This window comes from Macrosteles quadrilineatus, unplaced genomic scaffold, assembly GCF_028750875.1.
Source record: "Macrosteles quadrilineatus isolate MER2022 unplaced genomic scaffold, UCM_ALF_1.0 Scaffold_5__1_contigs__length_97177068, whole genome shotgun sequence".
Lineage (NCBI taxonomy): Eukaryota > Metazoa > Arthropoda > Insecta > Hemiptera > Cicadellidae > Macrosteles > Macrosteles quadrilineatus.
In genome coordinates, this window is record NW_026542598.1 from 66,532,025 (window position 1) to 66,545,041 (window position 13,017).

The 13,017-nt window shown below is 33.3% G+C and overlaps 1 protein-coding gene across 1 annotated transcript in view; it reads left to right on the plus strand.

Moving 5' to 3' along the window:
* LOC128994147 (protein cycle) overlaps nucleotides 1-13,017 on the plus strand; it is a 79,426-nt gene that overhangs the window by 34,887 nt on the left and 31,522 nt on the right. The window lies entirely within an intron of this gene.

Below are 13,017 nucleotides of genomic sequence, written 5' to 3' on the forward strand. Positions count from 1 at the left end.
TGGACGTAGTGGCAAATAAAGATATTATTATAAAAAATATCAGCAGTGATATAGATTCTCTTTAGTGTTTCTGGACACAATAATAAGATAAGTTTTATCATACAAATGCCTAAAGGCCTAAAGGTCTTATGGTATAGCTAGTTCAAAACTTAATTCTTCTTGGGGGAAACTGTGTGGGTATGTGTGCACAACATCAAGCCAAACATCATAATCGCAATTTAAAAAATACTTTTCAGGTTGTCAAATTAAGTGGTTATAACTTGCAAAATATAATTTCCATTATATTACGGAAAACGGTTGCCAAAGCATTATAAACATCTGTTAACAGCCGCGGCCGACTTTGGACGGTTGTGTAATAATGAGATAAGAGATAAGGAATTAATCGACCCAGACCGAGTTGTTTATTCGGGTAAACCAATCCCAACGTCCCGACACCTCGGGCGATGACTGCGATTGGAAAATATCGATGTCATCTTGGAAAACTCATTTATCAAACTTTCAATTTGATTTTTCCTTATAAGGTTCTTGTTTCACAAATTCAACCGTCAGTAGATTTCGAGCTAAATCCCCTCTTAACTCCTTGTTGCAAGTTGGCTTGAGTTAGGTCACGACAGTAAACATATTTTTAATGGAAATTTTATTTTTCTTACATTAAAATGAATAGCTACCCTAATTTAATCGTAACCGGCCCTTTGTTTGTAATCATCTCCTGTAGTAGATTCTCTGATATTCCATTAATGGGAAAGTGTCATTCTAGGAAGTGCATTGAAGGTTACGCTCATAATCCAGTTGTACTGTAGTAGTTTTCATATATGTATCATTCGGTATATTGTACTATACAATATGCAGAGCTTCCATCTCGTATTTTAATAGTGTTCTTTCAATAAATTCACTACTTTCTCATTGTACATTGAGTTAGAATAAAACGATTTATTAGTTTATAACTTACCAACCGTATAAAATAAGCCTCCCCAACACTTTTCACTCTCTTTTTTTTTGGGGGGGGGGGGGGGAGTAATTGTTTTTTACCAAACAAGACTGTATGAGTCACATTTCATCACCAAAAACCGAATTGCTTTTTAAAATAGAAAACCTCGTCCCTACCTAAAGTCTTATAAGCCACGCGAGTGCATCAAACCAAACAAATCGGCAGAATATTGAGTACTGTCTATTAGCATAGCAATCGACACAACTTTTGATTGGTCGCAACAAGTTGTATGTCCCTCATGTCATCATGAAACCCAGGGGGGTATTATTCCACCCTCACTTCTCTTCCCTCTGGGATGCTCGGTCCCCATGGGTTCTTTGGTCTAAATGTCTAATGCTAATTCGTCATAGCTGTGTGAACTAACAAACACTATTTTTACTGAATACCAAAGTAAAAATTGTTTCTGTTTGAGATAATTTAATCCCAAAACTATTTTTACCACCTAGGCCAACTGGGCTGTTCTGTTGTACCGTTGTGCGGTTATATAAAGGCAGCGATATACCGTTACAAGTGTTACATGGACAATTCAAAGAGTGTATGCTGTCTCGAAATGTTTGACTTAATCAGCCCAAGCCGCTGCCATTGCGATTGCGTGTTCTGTTATTTTATAACTAGTCAGCTACTTCATAAAAAAAAAACTTAAATTAAAATATATTTTAATCCGGTTTCAGGAGTTGTTGTATTTCTCATATTTCGAGATTTGTTCTAAAAAAAAATTAAAATACAAATATTTTCTTTTCATTGAAATAAAATATGAGATAACCGACCTATACCGAACCTTTAGTTTGTAAAGTACTAGGGTTAGGATGACTTTGTACGAATTAATGCATTTATTTTTCATTCGATTTGGGTGCGTATAGAATAGTGGCAAAAGCGATAACTTTTTGTTCCAGAGTTCCGGGTTAAAATCCTTCCAATCGCCCTACTTTTAGACTTTCCGAACACACTATTATTGGTCACTGAGTTAAAAAACTTTCTTAATTATAGAAACCCCCTTCATTAAAAACCATCAATGTGTAAATACCAAATACACTTCATGAACAAAGGTGTGTGTATATTTTACCATTGGATATTGGAGTAGTCTAAGATCTTACTTACATGAATTTAAACAAAATAAATAGTTTAAAAATAAATAGAATATCAAATCACACTCTGTCGACAAACGCCTAACAATTATTTTTTCATCACTCTGTATTCGAAAATAGCCCATTTCCATACAGCTGAGATCTTCGAAAGTCTTCCATTTCCATACACGAAAAACAAATAGTGATCAGCTGACTTCCTGACACTTTACTTACACACATTACTTTCGCTACACAAACAATACTTTGCTTGACATAAAAAAAGTTACATTTTATTTTTTTTTAGTTTGACGAAGTAGTTTTTTACATCGTAATGAATAGTATCGTCCACTCGTCCCGAAAGTCCCATTTTGTGACTAGTAGTGAAATATAATTAGCTTATCTAAAAGTAAGACACATTTTTAAGCGAGTCTGGCATAAAAAATCACAATACCAGATAGCTATTGAGATCAACACATGGTTAATGCAAGCGTGTATTGAAGACTGTCAAATTTAAATTATCATCGGATTCTGCATAATGTATAATAACATGGCACTGTAGTGTGTATATACATTATAGTCTATTACTACTTTTACTACAGTGAATTACTCTAAACGAATTACTCTAAAGTGAATTACTCTAAAGTAATTTACTCTAATAATTATGACAAGCTTGTTTTCTCTGCCTTGAAGGCCTAACGCTGAATATCATTTGTATTGCATCTATCTGCTTCGAGGTAAGTTTTTTTGTGGCAAGATAGTAATTTAAGTTATTAACTTAGACGATGAAGAATGAAAAACTTAAAAGGCGGATTGCGACAATTTTTATTTGGTGTTTTTTTAATTTCTTAAAAAAAACTATGTACAAGTATAACAAATACCGGTAATTGAAAATGGGCAACTTTTAATTAAAACCTTTCATATCATGATATTGATGCAAATATACGTCTCATGATATTTTAAATTCTTTAGACTTTTCTCATTTATATTGAAATAAATTATTGTAGAAACGCAGGTTAAATATTTTTAATGACTGTTTAAATAATATTTACTTAAACATGAAGTTTATTTAAGTATTGATTTATGTAAATAAACTGACACACATAGAAATATTTAAAAAAATTACATTTTTGTGTAAAAATGTCAGAAATCAGTTATTAATTATACAAAATTATCATAAGCTACAAATTATAGCAGATTAATAACAAAAGTAGGTCTAATTTCATATAAAATCTCAATTTAGATGACCAATTGAGAACTTGGTTGACATGACAAGTCAATATCGCCTTTCTATGTGCCCCCATGTTTGAGTTTCACTTATACTTCTGGACAACGGGAATATATGAGACTTGCCCTGAAATTCCTTGAAATAAGGGTAAAGAGGTAGCTGCTAGTAGCTAGTTGAAACTTAGCCGGGTTTCAGGTATTACTTATTGATCAAAACTTTGAATAAATTATATAAAATCAACTACTAAGAGGCTGTGATTCAGACAGAAATCATGTTTTAACCAAAAACCTTTGACTGTTTGTCATACTTTACTTCAAAAGTAGGTTTAGTTTATAGAAATATTAACTAGGTACTTTTGACAAAGTTACCCATTGAACAAGAAAGCGCACATTTGAGACTTCTATTGTTTACTCTTCACACAAGATCTAAGTTGTTCCTGAGCACATATCATGCAAGGCATTTGAGAAGAAATTTATTCAATGTACAGGATGCATAATACACATTTACGAAAATTAAGGGTAATATTCGCACCTTTAAACTCAATTTTGGAATAACCTTGGATATTTCAAACAATTTACGTAGGTTCTGAGGGATGTTACAGGATAAACGAATACGGTTCAAATGAATTATTTTATTTTAGAGGTGGTTTTGACAAAGCATCTATACACAATTTAATGATTCATAATCATAAAATAACGATTCAGAATATTTTACAATTAGAATGTCTTACATTTTCCTACACATCTTTTAAATAATATTTTCAGTCATGGTTAGGCGCTCACAACGTCTGCCTTGAGAAGTGCCTTGAAAACGCCGCACGTTGACTTTATGCGGCGAAACGTCGGAACTGAAAATTTCAGTCTAGTATTTATTTTATTTTTATATTTTAAATGTGTGTTGAACTGTGTTGACAATTGACAAAGGACTGAGAAATTATGTATTAAAAAAAAAATAAAGTTAATTGAAAATGAAAATACTTTTATGATACAATGTGAAGTTAGATCCATTCGAGATAGGTCTTATCTGCTGGAAGATCATATTTGTGTACACTCAATTATTAATATACTTGGGCCCAATAATGTATGCATTGCTGATTTCAATTTCCTTAACTTTAAGTAAGCTCCCATTATTTTATAGATTTAATTTGATGACGGGAAAAATGCATAGCTGACACCAATCTTAGAAATTAGGACGATTTGGTCATCCCCATCTACTGGGTCATTATTAGACTAAAGTAAAGGTAATGGACATTATCGGTTTAAACTGCAGATCACTTTGCATTATTAGTGGATATTCTTATTTAATGCATTGTTTATCTTTAGTTAGGTTGCATACTACCTTAAAACATTTATTTATGTGTATTTCCTTCTTTGCGCAGACTTCCTTGTTTCATAAAGGACAAACCTATAGAGCGCGTAGTCAACATGTTCTTAACAGCGTAACTACTGTACTGATTTCCCTGAGAATGAGGTACAACATAGGGTTGGAAAGAAAGAGGTTCAACTATACAGGTCTACATAGAGTAAACATTTATTTGAATGAGTTTAAACGTAAGAGATACAATATAGGGTTGGCACGAAAGAGATTCAACTATACAGGTCTACATAGAGTAAACGTTTATTTGAATGAGCTGAAACGTAAAAGGTACAATGTAAGGTTGGAACGAAAGAGGTTCAACTATACAGGTCTACATAGAGTAAACATCTATTTGAATGAGTTGAAACGTAAGAGATACAATATAGGGTTGGCACGAAAGAGGTTCAACTATACAGGACTACATAGAGTAAACAGCTATTTGAATGAGTTGAAACGTAAGAGATACAATATAGGGTTGGAACAAAAATGCTTCAACTATACAGGTCTACATAGAGTAAACATCTATTTGAATGAGTTTTAACGTAAGAGATACAATATAGGGTTGGAACGAAAGAGGTTCAACTATACAGGTCTACATAGAGTAAACATCTATTTGAATGAGTTTAAACGTAAGAGATACAATATAGGGTTGGAACGAAAGAGGTTCAACTATACAGGTCTACATAGAGTAAACACCTATTTGAATGAGTTGAAACGTAAGAGGTACAATATAGGGTTGGAACGAAAGAGGTTCAACTATACAGGTCTACATAGAGTAAACATCTATTTGAATGAGTTGAAACATAGGAGATACAATATAGGGTTGGAACGAAAGAGGTTCAACTATACAGGTCTACATAGAGTAAACACCTATTTGAATGAGTTGAAACGTAAGAGGTACAATATAGGGTTGGAACGAAAGAGGTCATCTATTTGAATGAGTTGAAACGTAAGAGATACAATATAGGGTTGGAACGAAAGAGGTTCAACTATACAGGTCTACATAGAGTAAACATCTATTTGAATGAGTTGAAACGTAAGAGATACAATATAGGGTTGGAACGAAAGAGGTTCAACTATACAGGTCTACATAGAGTAAACATCTATTTGAATGAGTTGAAACGTAAGAGGCTCGATTGACTCTGTAATAATTCAATGACCACAGTTGACCGACCTGATGTTTCAGGAGCTACTAGAGGTCAAGAGAAGGTTGCGTCCGAATGGAAATGTAATCTTTAAACCCCGTATTTGCATCTGTAGTCCCATAATGCAGCTTTCTATTATTGTAATTTGAATGTAAAAACAAACTCTGTCCCCAACAAGTCCAGGTTAATATGTATTGGTTACGCCACGAACTTACGTAAATTAAGTGGAAGATTTTCGACTTGCGATTCGGTTGATTCACGTGATTTTTGTTTCTTTGGGTTGTTTGACTGCGATAACATTAGTTTTTGGCCAATGATAGATGTGCGAGTTGTAGAATGAGCTTAAAAGATGTAGCGTGCACTGAATGTTGAATGAGTTCTGGGGTCACTATTATGTCTTGGTTTTAATACTGTTTATTTTATTATTTTTATTTAATTTTTTTATCATATTTATTTTTTTGTTTCTTATACCTCATTGTTAAATGAAAGGTAAAGTAGACACGAAAATGGTACGATATTTATTGTAACAACAAATTATTGTGCCTGCCACTTTTTACACTTTAAATTTGACATAATTACTTTTACTACTTATCTACTTTCAAGGTATCATTTTTATCAATTTTTCATATACTTTTTCGATATATGCACTTAAACCCGTTGTAGATTTTAAACGTTATTTCAGACAACGTAGGTTGATAACCTCCTCTTTATCACATGTACGATAACAAACTAAATTTGATCCAAGGACAAATCATGGACACTTTTTTTTAATGTGCAGTATACTACATACTGTACTTATAACACCAATTCACACACAAACAAACACATAGTTTTTGTGTGTACTTTAAATTACATAATCATATAACTAGGAAGTACTCCAATACAGGAAGATTGCTAATTGTCTAAAAGAATCATCAATTCCTTCAACTTCCCATAGAGTGGGCTCCGAACCACTAGGTTATGGTATTGCACTAACCATCAGTAATTAGTGGGATTTTTAAAACAGGTCCCTAGAAAAAAACCTCATTCCCTAACCACTAGACCGCTCTAAATACTTTCCCTCCACTTATGGTACATTGGTACTAGTTAGACATGACTAATGTTATTTGACATTGACCCTCATGCAGCTGGATAAGATTTTCATTCTGTAGATTTTGGAAGGGACAAAAGGGGGTGTGAGGGTGAGAAACGAAGGGGTGGGTTTATAACCCGGAACTGCCGCAGTAACAGCATTATAAGCTTCGGAATCCTGACAAGTGTGTACTATGTGTGCTCTTGGACCTGTTACTTCGTAAAGCTTTGCTACAGAGCAATTCACAAAATTTCCATTGCAACAAGTTTTAAAGATAAGATGTAATTTTTATCTGCTAAATTATTAAAAAGCTTTTTTTTGTGGTTAGAAGAAGAGAAGAGGTCTTCAAGGAAGATTTGTCTTAGGTGGAAAAGAACGTAGAAGTGGTGAAGATGGTAAAAGCCTGGACTATGTATAAATAATTGTAAAACATGGCAGGATTATGAACCAGGCGGTGCCGAGGAATAATAACAATGTAGGAAAGAGTGGGAACAAAACAAACCTCTTTAAATTTAAGAGACACTATACTTCTTTGACAATTTTGTTGAAGGTTGAAGGTTTAAAGTTGAATCAATAGAAATTGATCAAATATTTTCATGTAGGGTGAATCATCAAAGATATTTTAGATTTTTCCATTCTATTATTTTAAGCGGTACAAGAGCATAAACGACTTATAAATTAAACATAAATCTGATTTTTTATATACGTGTCAAGTTTTTTTTCAGTTAAGGAAACCTTTGGACCTTACAAACCTTGAAATACACAAAGGCCAATGAACGTGAAGCGTCGTTAGCACGTTACTGGCCCAGTTATCAGCTGCCTTGAAGTTGTTCATTATATCATTGTTATCATTACACCAACTGTTGATAAGGCGTTATATAATTGACAAGTCTGCCAGTAACAACAGTAGTTACACAACACCATGTTAATGCCACTACATGTTCATTATCAACTTTTGGCGGGCTATTGCAGACACGAGATTTGTATACATTGATTTTAACGGTGTTGTGTTTACGGGAATTTGTCAAAAATAATTCTCTCCACAACTATTTAGGTACCTATTGAAATGCTGACGATAAATTTACTCAACAAATGAAATATTTTCTGGGCACGGTGATCTATAAAGCCAATTTTAACATTTTAAAAATGTGGTTGTTAAGAATAAAGAGTGAAATGGCGGTTGCGGGAATGGGGTACAAAGAGATTGAATTGTGTTTTAAAAACTTTTTCGTTAGCAATAGTTGGGGCCCAAGCAGAATTTAACGAGTATGGAATGGTACAAATTTTCCTTTAGTTCATCCTCTTTTCAATTTTTAAATACCCATAATACAGCAGGGCAAACATCACCCCCATCATTGACTTATACACACTATTTTTAATAACTTAAAAAATACTGGTACCAAAATTCTGAAAAAGGGGTTTGAAATTCTATGATTTCATTAAAGTTTATTTTTATCCCTATCTACGAAATCTTAGCTAATTTCCTTTTGGGATCAACAAAAGTTAAACTAAAATATTATTTAGCAGGGATTTAGACAACTTTCAGGAAGTTACCAACAAATTACAAATAACGCACTAACCCTTCAAAACGTTTTCAAGGACCAAAATGATCTTCTACAACAATTTTTTTTTTACCGGGCAGGTAAAAAATCTAATAACATGAAAGATTCCCTTACCTACAACAGCTTCTATCTAGAACTAGTATGAACTAATTTTTTACTTGAGTCGTTGCCCTGATCTCCATAAGTGTAGATAATATGAGTTTAGTAGTTTTATTTCTTTTGATTTAAACGATCTCTTGTACTCTAGTGCTTTAAAATTTTAAACACTAAAATATAGTTTTTTGTGAGAAAATGTAGCCTATAAAATCTAACAAACGGAAGTTCTTTCTGCAGATTCGCTGCGGCCAGGGCATTTAAACCAATTGTTTATTCACCAAGCCATGGCGCATTTAAACGTATCAAAATATTGTCTATTTTTTAACAATTATTTACTTTTTCTATATTCATTCTGTTCCATATATTCTCCCAGCCCTATCCTTCCCTTTACAATTATATCTAGCACACGAACAATTAGTCCGTTGTGACGCTGGCGCTGCAGAAGTGGTGGAATTTTGGGGTTAGATTACCAAATAACGATGGCTTGCTTTAGGGGTTGCACGCTAATAGGCAACCAACCCTGACTCACTAATCCTCTTGACCGATCGCTCGACATTAACGAGAAGTAGGAAGTACTGAGGGGTTACATGTTACAAACGTAGCCTAACGTAGGTCAGGGTAAAATCGCAGTGGTGAGAATTAAGCCTGGGAATGTCATAGAAGGTTTCTACGACCTACTGATAATGTTTTGAGAGCTCAAATTAGGGCATGAACAAATATTGTATGTGCACAATCTATACTAACAGATTTGTTGAGGCAATAGCTCATATTGATCTTCAAAAATATATCAACTGTACATTATCTTTATGCTTTTTAATGAACTCCTAAATTAGGCCTATTAGCTAGTCTCTAATTTTAAATAGTGCTTGTAGACTCGGTCTATTGTATTTGGCGTTTACTATACGATTATAAGCCTTAAATATCAAAAAGCTTTCGACTTTGGATATTGCTAGTAGAAAATTGTTTAATCATATTGTAAAGTCTGAAAAAAAACGACCTTGAAGCACGCATTCCAAACCTATATTAAAGTTCTTGCGAGTTAAAAAAAAACTAAATTAGTTTAATTCAGTGATCGACATTGTATGTTGCAATCAAATAGAGGCCGTTTTACATTCCAATGTTTTAAGCTTGCCAAACTTAAATTTAAATTGTTGCAAACTTTACCAAGGCTTTCAAAAGGCTTCAAAATATCCCTGTATTCATAATTTATTTAACGGTTATGTTGTTAACGTTAAAAGTGGCTGCGGCTTGTCTATGTAGGTTTGATCTATTTTTCAGTATCTACACTTATTGAAACCACCTCATTGAATTTAATTAACTTTTAATATGCATTATAAGCGGAAATTATTTTGTTATTTGCCTAAATCGCAAATTATAATAAAATTAAAATTTTATTTTATAATTCAATGGTCAATTTACTCTCAAATTTAAAGAATATAGATAAACCCCAAATGGCATGTTCTCGCATACGATCTTGAGTAATATCGTGGCTTTTCTTGAGAATTTGTTAGACGCACGAAATGGACCACATGACAGGAAATGTCAAACTCGGTGACAGGTGAACTAACGTTCTAACAGGGTCATAAAAGCATCGTGTTCTTGCATAATTTCTGAAAAAGTCCACCGAACCCTATCAGCTTAGAAGAGTGTTATATACTGTAGAAGGTCACTCAAACTATATAGTTATGTATTTATTTAACTCAAGATTCAGCATATTCATAGAGCACGAGTCAGTACTGTAGTTTCCTTCCCATCATCTGACTAATGGTATTAAACGTCCAGCTGATAATCCATGTTTTCTGTGATAAGCTGTCTAAATCAATTTATACTACTACTTCAGTGGCTTGTGGGGGAGCGAGCTGGTCTACTAAGTAGTAGCATTGAATATATATTCAATGGTTTTAGTTCTTTTATCTAAGTGATAATGCCGCAACCCCTAAGTCTAGCCTGAAGTAATGTGAAAACAATCCTGGGTTCGTGCCTAGCGTTGGGAAAAACCCCCGTAGTTGCCTGCGGTGGGTCTGGCTAGGGGTCTAGGGGTCTGGCTGGCGAGAGCTCTAGACCTCTGTCTGGAGACCCGGGTTCAAATCTCGTCAAACACAAATGATTTAGTTGTGTGGTAATTCTGTGACCCAGTGCAGTGGTCTATGAGTCCCACCTATATGAAAAAAAAACTGTTTTAACAGACTAACACATATTTCCCCCCATTATTTTTAAAATAACTCTTGTAATGTATGAACGGTGGAAGTACATATGTGGATTTTATGGGTAAAATCACAAAGGTTGCAATACTGTACCATAAATATTGAAGTACTTTTTACAGCATTGGGGGTTGTGTAAATTTTATTTAGAGTTAAAAAGATCATAACCTACTTAATTTAAATCAAAATACCTTGTGATTTTTGTGGAAATCTGATTTTCTATACTTTTATGGGGCTTATGAGAAAATCACAATTAAAAATTAAAAATGTCAACGAATCAAACTAAGAACGCCTGGAGATACCATGGATTAGTACTCGCATACTGTAGGCCCACCAAATTCCATCAAATTTAGACCACAGGTGTGGTATGTACACATCTTCACACACATACAGACAAACACAGACATCACTTCGAAAACCAATTTTTGGGGCTCAGGGGGGCCTAAAACGGATATTTCTACCCAAAAATGCAAACTCGAAAATATTGAAGAAAACAAAACTTTCTCCATAGCTACTATGTATAGGGGGAGAAAGTAATAGGGAAATATGTCAATCGAGAAGATCTTTATCAGTATTGGAGAACCAATTTTACTAAAATTCAAACGACAACTTATCACACTACTTAAGCACTAATGATGATCTTCAGATATAATCATAAGTACTAATACAACGGTACAACAGTTAGTGGAAAAGACTTCACCTTCGTCCGAATTAAGAACACCAAATTATAATCGGATTTGTAGAAGGATGTTGTTGAACAAGAACCGAACTTTGGTTTCGTCACGGACATAAAAGATCCCCTCATTATTTATTTTATTTGTCTTAAAATATCCACTACCTATAAAACATGTTTTAGGATATTAAACTATTTAGTAGGGTCTACAAAGTATATAATAATCGACAAACATGAAATAGTTTTCAATTTGAATTAGTGAAGTATAAAAATATTCGTGTGTATATGAAAGGGTTACAAATTGAGACTGACTTGCAGCAAGATCATGTGAATTATTTTCGTAAGATTTTCAATTCAGTGGAAATATTTCAAACAATGTATTTCCTACTCAAACTAACCCACAGACTTGTGTCAGTATTTATTTGTTTGAAAATGTGACATATTACGCAAACGGGTTATATAAAAGTCGGGACACTAATGAAATGAGGTTATGCCAGTTATTGTTTTCTTACTTGTCAGTTCGCGGCTTAAATTACGTTTAATACTTTCATATGGAATGTCAAGCCTCGAGAGCTCATCATCTTGTCAAAAAATGGGATTGAGTCTCCAACATGTTATGTAATGAACTGGATGAATTCGGGGTAAAATAAAACGTTGACGACATCCGAAAAACATTGATCATACCGTACGTCAGACAGATGTTTCTAGTTTTGTAATTCATATTTGAAATTGGGTATTTCTGAGACCTTGAAATAGGTAGCTAAAATTCAACTTTGTGATTTTTGAAGGAGGCTACAAAGTTTTAAAATATTGGTGATTTCCATGTTTTAAATATAATTATTTTAGTTTTTGTGATTTATGAATTATTGAAACAATGTACCCGTGTACTTGATGGTGCACATTAGTTATGAGGAAATTGTTTTACTTTAATTAAAAATTTGCTTTCGAACAGTAAATAAAATTATCTGATACGAAGACATTTCCCTCGTGAAGACCTTTTTCGTCTTTCATATAGGTGGAACTAAAGCTTATGATTAGTTTTGGTCTTTGAATCACCATACTTACCTTAAAGTTAGGCCTATTGATATTCCTTGAGATCTTAAATCCGGATAGAAGTCGCTCTTGACCAGTCACTTCCCAGAAAGCTAAACTATACAATAATTTATTGGATTACAGTACTATGAAAACAAAAAAAAAATTACATCATCTGCTGGACATTACAAAATTTGGTTAATCACACAAAGGGGTATTGTGTTTTGGTTAAAATCTATAGTGTTTCCTTTGCAAAAACTAATAATTATATATTTTTCTTTCATACAATTTTTTAAGACTATGTGATATTCAATTTCGGTTTAATATTTTAGCAACATTAATTTTAAATTGCTTTAAAAATAGTATTGTTTATTTTCGTCTACACGCAATAATAAATGAAAAATTGCATGGTACAATCTTTTGAATATAAATTGTTTTGTTTTTTCCAATCTTATTATTTTCACGTCTAAGGTCTTTGACTTTAGTTTGAAAACCTGCCATAATGTTGTTATCTGACAATTGCAGTAAGACTGAGCGTAAGGGATCAGTATGATGCTGAATATTACTGGGATTGGGTGAAATGTTACATAAAACTGAATGTAA